The sequence below is a fragment of the Oncorhynchus tshawytscha genome, linkage group LG09 (assembly GCF_018296145.1).
Source record: "Oncorhynchus tshawytscha isolate Ot180627B linkage group LG09, Otsh_v2.0, whole genome shotgun sequence".
Taxonomy (NCBI): Eukaryota; Metazoa; Chordata; class Actinopteri; order Salmoniformes; family Salmonidae; genus Oncorhynchus; species Oncorhynchus tshawytscha.
In genome coordinates, this window is record NC_056437.1 from 63,755,851 (window position 1) to 63,767,929 (window position 12,079).

General features: G+C 39.7%; 1 protein-coding gene across 3 annotated transcripts in view; it reads right to left on the reverse strand.

Annotated features, from left to right (window-relative positions):
- LOC112246418 (centrosome-associated protein CEP250-like) overlaps positions 1–12,079 on the reverse strand; it is an 86,967-nt gene that overhangs the window by 70,569 nt on the left and 4,319 nt on the right. The gene's annotated exons all lie outside the window — the stretch shown is intronic.

Here is a 12,079-nt window from a genome sequence, read left to right on the forward strand (position 1 = left end):
GGAGTTGCAGCGATGAGACAAGATCGCAATTACCAATCTGATATCATGAAGTTGGGGAGAAAAAACAAGTAAAAATATTTTTTTAAATATATAAAAAAACAAATGTAAAAAACAATAATAAAATCACAGTACCAGTCTCAAGTTTGGACACATGGGTTTTTCATGGGTTTTTCTTCTTTTTTTTTACAATTTTCTACATTGTAGAATAATAGTGAAGATATTAAACTATGATTTAACACACATGGAATCATGTAGTAACCAAAAAAGTGTTATAAAATATATTTGAGATTCTTCAAAGTAGCCACCCTTTGCCTTGATGACAGCTTTGCACACTCTCAGCATTCTCTCAACCAGGTTCACTTGGAATGCTTTTCCAACCATCTTGAAGAAGTTCCCACGTATGCTGAGCACTTGTTGGCTTCTTTTCCTTCACTCTGCGGTACAACTCATATCCAAGCAATTGGGTTGAGGTCGGGTGATTGTATAGGCCAGGTCATCAAATGAAGCACTCCGTCACTCTCCTTCTTGGTCAAATAGCCCTTACACAGCCTGGAGGTGTGTTGGGTCATTGTACTGCTGAAAAACAAATTATAGTCTCACTAAGCACAAACCAGATAGGATGGCGTATCGCTGAAGAATACTGTGGTAGCCATGTTAGTGTGCCTTGAATTCTAAATAAGAACCCCAACACCATCACATCCCATCCTCCATGCTTCATGGTGGGAACCACACATGCAGAGATCATCCTACTCTGTCTCACACAAAGACACAACGGTTGGAACCTAAAATCTCACATTTGGACTCATCGGGACAAAATACAGATTTCCACCGGTCTACAGTCCATTGCTCATGTTTCTTGAACCAAGCTAGTCTCTTCTTATTGATGTCCTTTAGTAGTGGTTTCTTGGCAGCAATTCGACCATGAAGGCGTGATTCATGCAGTCTTCTCTGAACAGTTCAGTTTTGAGATGTGTCTGTTACTTGAACTCCTTGAAGCATTTATTTGGGCTGCAATCTGATGTGCAGCTAACTCTAATGAACTTATCCTCTGCAGCAGAGGTAACTCTAGGTCTTCCTTTCCTGTGGCGGTCATCATGAGAGCCAGTTTCATCATAGCCCTTTATGGTTTTTGCGACTGCACTTGAAGAAAATTCTTGAAATGTTCTGTATTGACTGACCTTCATGTCTTAAAGTAATGATAGACTGTCGTTTCTCTTTGCTTATTTGAGCTGTTCTTGCCATAATATGGACTTGGTCTACCAAATAGGGCTATCTTCTGTATACCACCCCTACCTTGTCACAACACAACTTATTGGCTCGAACGCATTAAGAAGGAAAGAAATTCCACAAATTAACTTTTAACAACTCATACAGTACCTTGCAAAAGTATTCATCCACTTTTGAGTTTTTCCTATTTTGTTGCATTACAACCTGTAATTTAAATGGATTTTTATTTGGATTTCATGGTGCCACCAATTCATGGTGCCACCAATTACCTTCAGAAGTCACATAATTAGATAAAGTCCACCTGTGCAATCTAAGTGTCACATGATCTCAGTATACACCTGTTCTGAAAGGTCCCAGTCTGCAACACCACTAAGCAAGAGGCACCACCAAGCAAGCGACACCATGAAGACCAAGAAGCTCTCCAAACTAGTCAGGGACAAAGTTGTGGAGAAGTACAGATCAGGGTTGGGTTATAAAAAATATCTGAAACTTTTAACATCCCAAGGATCCCACCGTTAGATCCGTTATTATAAGAAAATTGAAAGAATACGGCACCACAACAAACCTGCCAAAAGAGGGCCGTCCAGCAGAACTCAAGGACCAAGCAAGGAGGGCAATAATCAGAGAGGCAACAAAGAGACCAAAGATAACCCTGAAGGAGCTGCAAAGCTCCACAGCGGAGATTGAAGTATCTGCCCATAGGACCACTTTAACCTCTCTGGGATATGTAGGACGGTAGCGTGCCAACTCGCCAACAGCCTGTGAAAGTGCAGGGCACCAAATTCAAAACAACAAAAATCTCAATTAAAATTCCTCAAGCATACAAGTATTTTACACCATGTTAAATATAAAATTCTCGTTAATCCAGCCAGTGTCTGATTTCAAAAATGCTTTACAGCGAAAGCACCACAAACGATTATGTTAGGTCACCACCAACTCACAGAAACACACAGCTATAAAGCCAAAGAGAGGAGTCACAAAAAGCACAAATAGAGATAAAATGAATCACTAACCTTTGAAGATCTTCATCAGATGACACTAGGACTTCATGTTACCCAATACATGTATGTTTTGTTCGATAAAGTGCATAATTATATCAAAAAATCTCATTTTACATTGGTGCGTTATGTTCAGTAGTTCTAAAACATGCGGTGATTGTGCAGAGATTGTGCAGAGAGTCATTATAAATGTTGATGAAAATACAAGTGTTATACATGGAATTAGAGATATACTTCTCCTTAATGCAACCGCTGTGTCAGATTTTTTTTAAACTTTACGGAAAAAGCAAACCTTGCAATAATCTGAGTACGGTGTTCAGACAACAAAGCAGCCAAAAGATATCCGCCATATTGTGTAGTCAACATTAGTCAGAAATAGCATTATAAATATTCACTTACCTTTGATGATCTTCATCCGAATGCAATCCAAGGAATCCCAGTTCCACGATAAATGTTTGATTTGTTCAATAATGTCCATCATTTATGTCCAAATAGCTTCTTTTGTTAGCGCGTTTGGTAAAAAAAATCCAAATGCGCGTTCAGGTCCAGCCAAACGTCGGACGAAAAGTTAAAAAAGTTATATTACAGCGCGTAGAAACTTGTTAAACTAGGTAGAGAATCAATCTTTAGGATGTTTTTATCATAAATGTTCAATAATGTTACACCCGGAGAATTCCTATGTCTGTAGAAAAACAATGGAACGAGAGCTAACTCTCTCGTGACTGCTCCTCACAAGCGTGTGGCACTCTGCCAGACACCTGGCTCAATCAGCTCTCATTCACCCCCACTTCACAGTAGAAGCCTGAAACAACGTTCTAAAGACTGTTGACATCTTAGGAAGTGCAATATGACCCCATTTACACTGTATATTGGAATGGCAAAGAGTTGAAAAACTGCAAACCTCAGATTTCCCACTTCCTGGTTGGATTTTTGTCAGGTTTTCGCCTGCCATATGAGTTCTGTTATACTCACAGACATAATTCAAACAGTTTTAGACACTTCAGAGTGTTTTCTGTCCAATACTACTAATAATATGCATATATTAGCATCTGGGACAGAGTAGCAGGCAGTTTACTCTGGGCACCTTATTCATTCAAGCTACTCAATACTGCCCCACTGTCACCAAGAAGTTAAGCCATACACTCCACAGAGCTGGGCTTTATAGAAGAGTGGCCATTGCTTAACTTCTTATGGCTGGGGGGCAGTATTGAGTAGCTTGGATGAATAAGTTGCCCAAAGTAAATGGCCTACTCCTCAGTCTCAGTTGCTAATGTACAGTGGGGAGAACAAGTATTTGATACCCTGCCGATTTTGCAGGTTGTCCTATTTACAAAGTATGTAGAGGTCTGTAATTTGTATCATAGGTACACTTCAACTGTGAGAGACGGAATCTAAAACAAAAATCCAGAAAATCACATTGTATGATTTTTAAGTAATTAATTTGCATTTTATTGCATGATATAAGTATTTGATCACCTACCAACCAGTAAGAATTCCGGATCTCACAGACCTATTAGTTTTTCTTTAAGAAGCCCTCCTGTTCTCCACTCATTACCTGTATTAACTGCACCTGTTTGAACGCATTACCTGTATAAAAGACACCTGTCCACACACTCAATCAAACAGACTACAACCTCTCCACAATGTCCAAGACCAGAGAGCTGTGTAAGGACATCAGGGTTACAATTGTAAACCTGCACAAGGCTGGGATGGGCTACAGGACAATAGGCAAGCAGCCATGTGAGAAGGCAACAACTGTTGCTGCAATTATTAGAAAATGGAAGAAGTTCAAGATGACGGTCAATCACCCTCGGTCTGGGGCTCCATGCAAGATCTCAGCTCTCACAGTTGAAGTGTACCTATGATAAAAATTACAGACCTCTACATGCTTTGTAAGTAGGAAAACCTGCAAAATCGGCAGTGTATCAAATACTTGTTCTCCCCACTGTATGTATATTATTAGTAGTATTGGATAGAAAACACTCTAAAGTTTCTAAAGCTGTTTGAATGATGTCTGTGAGTATAACAGAACTCATATGGCAAGCAAAATCCTGAGGAGAAATCAAAACAGGAGGTGAGAAATCTGAGCTTTGTTTGGATTCACCAGAGTCCCCAATGAAATCCCCTTGAGATGTTAATGATGTTGCACTGCCTAGGTGTTCCACTAGATGTCAACCATCAATAGAAATTATAATGAGACTTCTATGGTGTTGTGGGAGTGAATGATAGCAGAATCAGTCAGGTGTCTGGCAGTCAGCCATTTTCTGATCATGCTTATTCCTCATGGTAGTCACTTGCGTTCCATGGCTCATGAAGACAAGAAGGAATAGTCCGGTTGGAACTTTATTGAAGATATATGTTGAAAACATTCCAATGATTGATTCTGTACATAGTTTGAAATGTTTCTTCGACCTGTAAATAACTTTTTGATGTTTTTGTCCGATATAACGCTGACCAGAATGAGCGTTTGGATATGTATACCAAATGCGCTAACAAAAGAAGGTATTTGGACATAAATAACGGATATTTTCGAACAAAAAACAAACATTTATTGTGGACCTGGAATTCCTGGAGTGTTTTCTGATGTACATCATCAAAGGTAAGGGAATATTTATCATGTAATTTCTTGTTTATGTTGACGTCAACATGGCGGCTATTGTGACATATTTTGATAAATATGAACCTTATCAAACAAAACATACATGTATTGTGTAACATGAAGTCCTATTGGTGTCATCTGATGAAGATCATCAAAGGTTAGTGATTAATTTTTATCTCTATCTGCTTTTTGAAACTCCTCTCTTTGGCTGGGAAAAAAATGGCTGTGTTTTTCTGTGGCTTTATGTGGTGACCTAACATGATCGTTTGTGGTGCTTTTGCTGTAAAGCATATTTGAAATCGGACAATTTGGTGGGATTAACAACAAGAATAGATTTACAATGGTATGAGATACATGTATGTTTGAGGAATGTTAATTATGAGATTTTTGATGTTTTGAGAATGGCGCCCTACACTTTGACTGGCTGTTGTTATATTGCTCCCGTTAACGGGATTGCAGCCATAAGAAGTTAAAGAAAAAAATAAGAAAACACATTTGGCGTTCGCCAAAAGGCATGTGGGAGACTCCCCAAACATATGGAAGAAGGTACTCATCCCCCAGAGAAAACCATTCCCACAGTGAAGCATGGTTGTGGCAGCATCATGCTGTGGGGATGTTTTTCATCGGTAGGGACTGGGAAACTGGCCAGAACTGAAGGGATAGATGGTGCTAAATACAGGGAAATTCTTGAGGGAAACCTGATTCAGTTTTCCAGAGATTTGAGACTGGGATGGAGGTTCACCTTCCAGCAGGACAATGACCCTAGCATACTGCTGAAGCAACACTCGAGTGGTTTGAGGGGAAACATTTAAATGTCTTGGAATGGCCTAGTCAAAGCCCATACCTCAATCCAATTGAGAATCTGTGGTATGACTTAGAGATTGCTGTACATCGGCGGAACCAACTTGAAGGAGCTGGAGCAGTTTTGCCTTGAATAATAGGCACAAATCCCAGTGGCTAGATGTGCCAAACTTATAGAGACTTGCAGCTGTAATTGCTGCAAAAGGTGGCTCTAAAGTATTGACTTTGGGGGGGGGGGGTAAATAGTTATGCACGCTCAAGTTTTCAGTTTTTTTGTCTTGTTTGTTTCACAGGAAAAAATATTTTGCCACTTCAAAGTGGTAGGCATAATGTGTAAATCAAATGATAGAAAAAAAATCTGGGTTGTAAGACAACATAATAGAAAAAAATTTAAGGTGGGTGATTACTTTCGCAAGCCACTATACCTGTTAATTGAAATGCATTCCAGGTGACTACCTCATGAAGCTGGTTGAGAGAATTCCAAGAGAGTACAAAGCTCTTTAACCCTTTTTTGGTTACTACATGATTCCATGTGTTATTTCATAGTTTTGATGTCTTCACAAACATTCTACAATGTAGAAAATAGTAAAATAAAGAAAAACACTTGAGTAGGTGTGTCTAAACTTTTGAATGGCACAGTATATATATATATATATATATATATATATATATCTAAAAAAAATATTTTGCTGGCCTACACACAATACCCCATAATGTCAAAGTGGAATTATGTATTTAGAAATGTGTATGAAGAAAGAATTAAAAATGAAAAGCTGAAATGTTTTGAGTACAGTCGTGGCCAAAAGTTTTGAGAATGACAAATATTAATTTCCACAAACTCTGCTGCTTCAGTGTCTTTAGATATTTTGTCAGATGTTACTATGGAATACTGAATTATAATTACAAGCATTTCATAAGTGTCAAAGGTTTTTATTGACAATTACATGAACTTGATGCAAAGAGTCAATATTTGCAGTGTTGACCCTTCTTTTTCAAGACCTCTGCAATCCGCCCTGACATGCTGTCAATTAACTTCTGGGCCACATCCTGACTGATGGCAGCCCATTCTTGCATAATCAATGCTTGGAGTTGGTCCGAATTTGTGGGTTTTTGTTTGTCCACCCACCACTTGAGGATTGATCACACGTTCTCAATGGGATTAAGGTCTGAGGAGTTTCTTATCCATGGACCCAAAATATCAATGTTTTGTTCCCCGAGCCACTTAGTTATCACTTTTGCCTTATGGCAAGGTGCTCCATCATGCTGGAAAAGGCATCGTTTGTCACCAAACTGTTCCTGGATGTTTGTGAGAAGTTGCTCTCTGAGAATGTGTTGATACCATTCTTTACTCATGGCTGTGTTCTCAGGCAAAATTGTGAGTGAGCCCACTCCCTTGGCTGAGATGCAACCCCACACATGAATGGTCTCAGGATGCTTTACTGTTGGCATGACACAGGACTGATGGTAGCGCTCACCTTGTCTTCTCCAGACAAGCTTTTTTCTGGATGCCCCAAACAATCGGAAAGGGGATTCATCAGAGAAAATGACTTTACCCCAGTCCTCAGCAGTCCAATCCCTGTACCGTTTGCAGAATATCAGCCTGTCCCTGATGTTTCTCCTGGAGAGAAGTGGCTTCTTTGCTGCCCTTATTGACACTTCGCCTCACTATGACTGCAGATGCACTCACACATGCCTGCTGCCATTCCTGAGCAAGCTCTGTACTGGTGGTGCCCCGATCCCGCAGCTGAATCAACTTTAGGAGATGGTCCTAGCGCTTGCTGGACTTTCTTGGGCGCCCTGAAGCCTTCTTCACAACAATTGAACAGGTCTCCTTGAAGTTTTTGATGATCTGATAAATGGTTGATTTAGGTGCAATCTTACTGGCAGCAATATCCTTGTCTGTGAACCCCTTTTTGCGCAAAGCAATGATGACGGCACGTGATTTCTTGCAGGTAACCATGATTGACAGAGGAAGAACAATGATTCCAAGCACCACCCTCCTTTTGAAGCTTCCAGTCTGTTATTCGAACTCAATCAGCATGACAGAGTGATCTCCAGCCTTGTCCTCGTCAACACTCCCACCTGTGTTAGCGAGAGAATCACTGACCTTTTGTGGCAGGGCTGAAATTCAGTAGAAATGTTTTTTGGGGATTCAGTTCATTTGCATGGCAAAGAGGGACTTTGCAATTAATTGCAATTCATCTGATCACTCTTCATAACATTCTGGAGTATATGCAAATTGCCATCATACAAACTGAGGAAGCAGACTTTATGAAAATTTATATTTGTGTCATTCTCAAAACTTTTGGCCACGACCGTAGAGTATTACTTTATTAATTTTAAAATTGTTTTATCACAGCATGCATCAATGACTTACAATGACAGAACATGCAACAACAACATTTCTATCCTAGAAAACAAGCAACAACATTTCCCAATAGAAAGACCCCATAAAACAGTTAATCAATTACACTCATTAAAAAGCCTCATGGCTGTGGGTAAAAATGACCATCTAAACCTCTCTTTGGAAAATCTGGGCAGGATGAATCTGATACGAAAGCTGTTTCTGTGTTGCATTAGAGTGCTGTGGATAGGGTGTGTGTCATTGTCCATGATCATGTGTGTTTTTACATGCAGCCTTTTTATGAACATGTCCTGCATTGATTCCAGGCTGCAACCAATTGTAGCACTGGCTTTGTTAATGATATTGTCAAGCTTGATTAAGTCTTCCTTAGCTAAATTCCCTTTCCAGCACACAATGGCATAGGTCACTACACTCGCCATGACACTGCTATAGAACATACAAAGCATTTTGTCACATGCATTAAAAGATCTACTGCCTGGTTTGGGCTTTTTGTTGATAGTTCAGTTTGTTGTCCACTATTACACCCAAGTAATTATAAGAGACAACAGTGTCAATCTCTTCACAATTAATAGAAATCTACCACTAGCTCCTTGGTCTTCTGTACATTCAGGTCCAAGTAATTGGCTTCACACCAAGGACTCTGTTATATCCCTGTGATGAGCATCGTCTCCTCTCATGACACAGCTTACTATAGTCATCAGAGAATTTCTTGAAGTGGCTCAGTTCATTGTTGTGTGTGAAATCATTTGTGTAAAGGGTATTCAATCCCTTTGTTATGGCAAGATTAAAAACATGACATGACCAAAAGTTTGTGGACACCTGCTCGTCAAACATCTCATTCCAATATCATGGGCATTAATATGGAGTTGGTCCCCCCTTTGCTGCTATAACAGCCTCCACTCTTCTGGGAAGGATTTCCACTAGATGTTGGAACATTGCTGCGGGGACTTCCTTCCATTCAGACACAAGAGCATTAGTGAGGTCGGGCAGTGATGTTGGGCGATTAGGCTAGGCTCGCAGTCGGCATTCCAATTCATCCCAAAGGTGTTCGATGGAGTTGAGGTCAGGGGTTGTGCAGGCCAGTCAAGTTCTTCCACACTGATCTAGACAAACCATTTCTGTATGGACCTCGCTTTGTGCATGGGGGCATTGTCATGCTGAAACAGGAAAAGGCCTTCCCCAAACTGTTGCCACAAAGTTGGAAGCACAGAATGTCAATATATGATGTAAGATTTCCCTTCACTGGAATTAAAAGGCCTAGCCCGTATCATGAAAAACAGCCCCAGACTATTATTCCTCTTCCACCAAACTTTACAGTTGGCACTATGAAGTCAGGCAGGTAGCATTCTCCTGACATCCGCCAAATCCAGATCCGTCTGTCGGACTGCCAGATGGTGAAGGGTGATTCATCACTCCAGAGAACGTGTTTCCACTGCTCCAGAGTCTAATGGTAGCAAGCAATACACCACTCCAGCTGACTATTGGCATTGCGCATGGTGATCTTAGGCTTGTGTGCGGCTACTCGGCCATGAAAACACATTTCATGAAGCTTCAGACGAACAGTTCTTGTGCTGATGTTCCTTGCAGAGGCAGTTTGGAACTCGGTAGTGAGTGTTGCAACCAGGCGAGGACAGACCATTTTTACGCGCTTCAGCACTCAGTGCTGTGAATTTCAAACACAGATTCAACCGCAAAGACCAGGGAGGTTGTCCAATGCCTTGCGAAGAAGGGCACCTATGGGTAGATGTGTAGAAATAAATAAAAAAAAGCAGACATTGAATATAACTTTGAGCATGGTGAAGATATTAATTACACTTTGGATGGTGTATCAATAGACCCAGTCACTATGAAGATACAGGGGTGTCTACAAAGTAATGACTCAGTTGTGTGAATAGTTATGTAAATGAGATATTTCTGTATCACATTTTCCAAAATTGCTAGAATAAAAAAAACAAACATGTTTTCACTTTATCATTATGGGATGGGTGAGAAAAAAAAATAGATTTAATCCATTTGGAATTAAGGCTGCAACAACAAAATGTGGAAGGCACTGTAACTGCCCAGTGAAAATCTTACTTTTAAAAATGTATATTCTGTTAACTCATACCCAATTAATGTTCTTGACTCATTCTATACTTCTATTTGACCAAAGCATAAATTGGAGAGAGAAAAAGCACAAAAAACCCGACCGTTTAAAAAATGCTTGATATTTCCTCATAGAGTATGATGTAATACTCCTCAGGAGGATTAGCCAATTGGCGGTCTAGAGGAGGAAGAGATGTCCAATCAGCATTCTACTTGCATGAATATTTTTAATGAGCGGTATACGCTCACACCATTCCAACACAACGCAGATTTTAAACATAGGTCATGAACAGCCAAAATCAAAAATTATATTTGGATGAAACCAGATCAAAGTATGATGATCAAAGTATGAACAATTACTTGCTTATACATGGATAAAGTTTGATCATTTAGTTATTAGTCCCCTCCCACATGTCAAACACTTGTATTTAGGAGGCGGGATTATTAAGGGGATTACAGTAACCTAGTTTAAAAAGTACCCTCTTGTGACCAACATCGGAGAATGCTTGTTTGCAGAGGGATGTGGTTTATATAGCTCAAAAGTTACTCTACTCGTGACAAAATTTGAATGTAGGGTGTCAGCAAATATAATTCAAAGTTTACACTATCATCTATGGCACAGATATTTATGTCTCTCCTGTCATCTTTGTCTGGTGTTCAGGTCTTCAGCCAGCATGGAACAAAAAGGGAGGAAGGGTCATTCAAAACATGTCAACCCGCATAACAAGAGACGTGCCAACAGGAGATGTATTAAAATTTCAATACCGTTTGAGTTGCTTTGTGTATCACCAAATTTGCTTGCATAGACACTCTGGTTATCCTCAAAGCCAGTGGAAATTCATTAGAAAATATGGAAAAAGTAATGGGCCTAGACAGCTGCCTTGGAATTCCTCATTCTACCTTATGTTGGAGAGGCTTCCATTAAAGAACCCCCTCTGTGTTCTGCTAGACAGGTAACTCTTTATCCAGAATATAGCAGGGGGTGTAAAGCCATAACACATCAGTTTTGCCAGCAGCAGACTATGATCGATAATGACAAAAGCCACACTAAAGTCTAACAAAACAGCCCCCACAATCTTTTTATCATCAATTTCTGTCAGCCAATCATCAATCATTTGTGTAAGTGCTGAGCTTGTTGAATGTCCTTCTCTATAAGCATGCTGAAAGTTTGTCAATTTGTTTACTGTAAAATAGCATTGTATCTGGTCAAACACAATTTTTCCCAAAGGTTTACTAAGGGTTAGTATAACAGGCTGATTGGTTGGCTATTTGAGCCAGTAAGGGGGGCTTTACTATTCTTAGGTAGCGGAATGACTTTTGCTTCCCTTCAAGCCGGGGGGCACACGCGTTCTAGAGGCTTAAATTGAAAATATGACAAATAGGAGTGGCAATATCGTCCGCTATTATCCTCAGTAATTTTCCATCCAAGTTGTCAGACCCCGGTGGCTTGTCATTGTTGATAGACAACAACAACAACAAAAAATTCACCTCTTCCACACTAACTTTATGGAATTTAAAATTACAATGCTTGTCTTTCATAATTTCATAATATACTTGGGTGTGTCATGTCAGCATTTGTTGCTGGCATGTCATGCCTAAATTTGCTAATCTTGCCTATTTGAAAAAATCATTTAAAGTAGTTGGCAATATCAGTTGGTTTTCTGATTAATGAGCCATCTGATTCAATGAATGATGGAGATGAGTTTACCTTTTTTCCCAGAATTTCATTTAAGGTGTTCCAAAGCTTACAGTCATTTTCTTAATGAGTGCATGCTTATATTAGCAACTGGAATGAGCAATTTCATAAATGTGTCAAGTGCAGTGTCTGTTTTCTCCTCATTACACACCACTGACCAACAGATAGTCTTTACATCAATAACATAGGAATCACTACAAAACTTATTGTATGACACTATATTATATTAGGCTCAGCCTTTGGAACTTTGGTTTTCCTAGATATGGCTACTATATTGTGATCACTACATCCGACGGATCTGGATACTG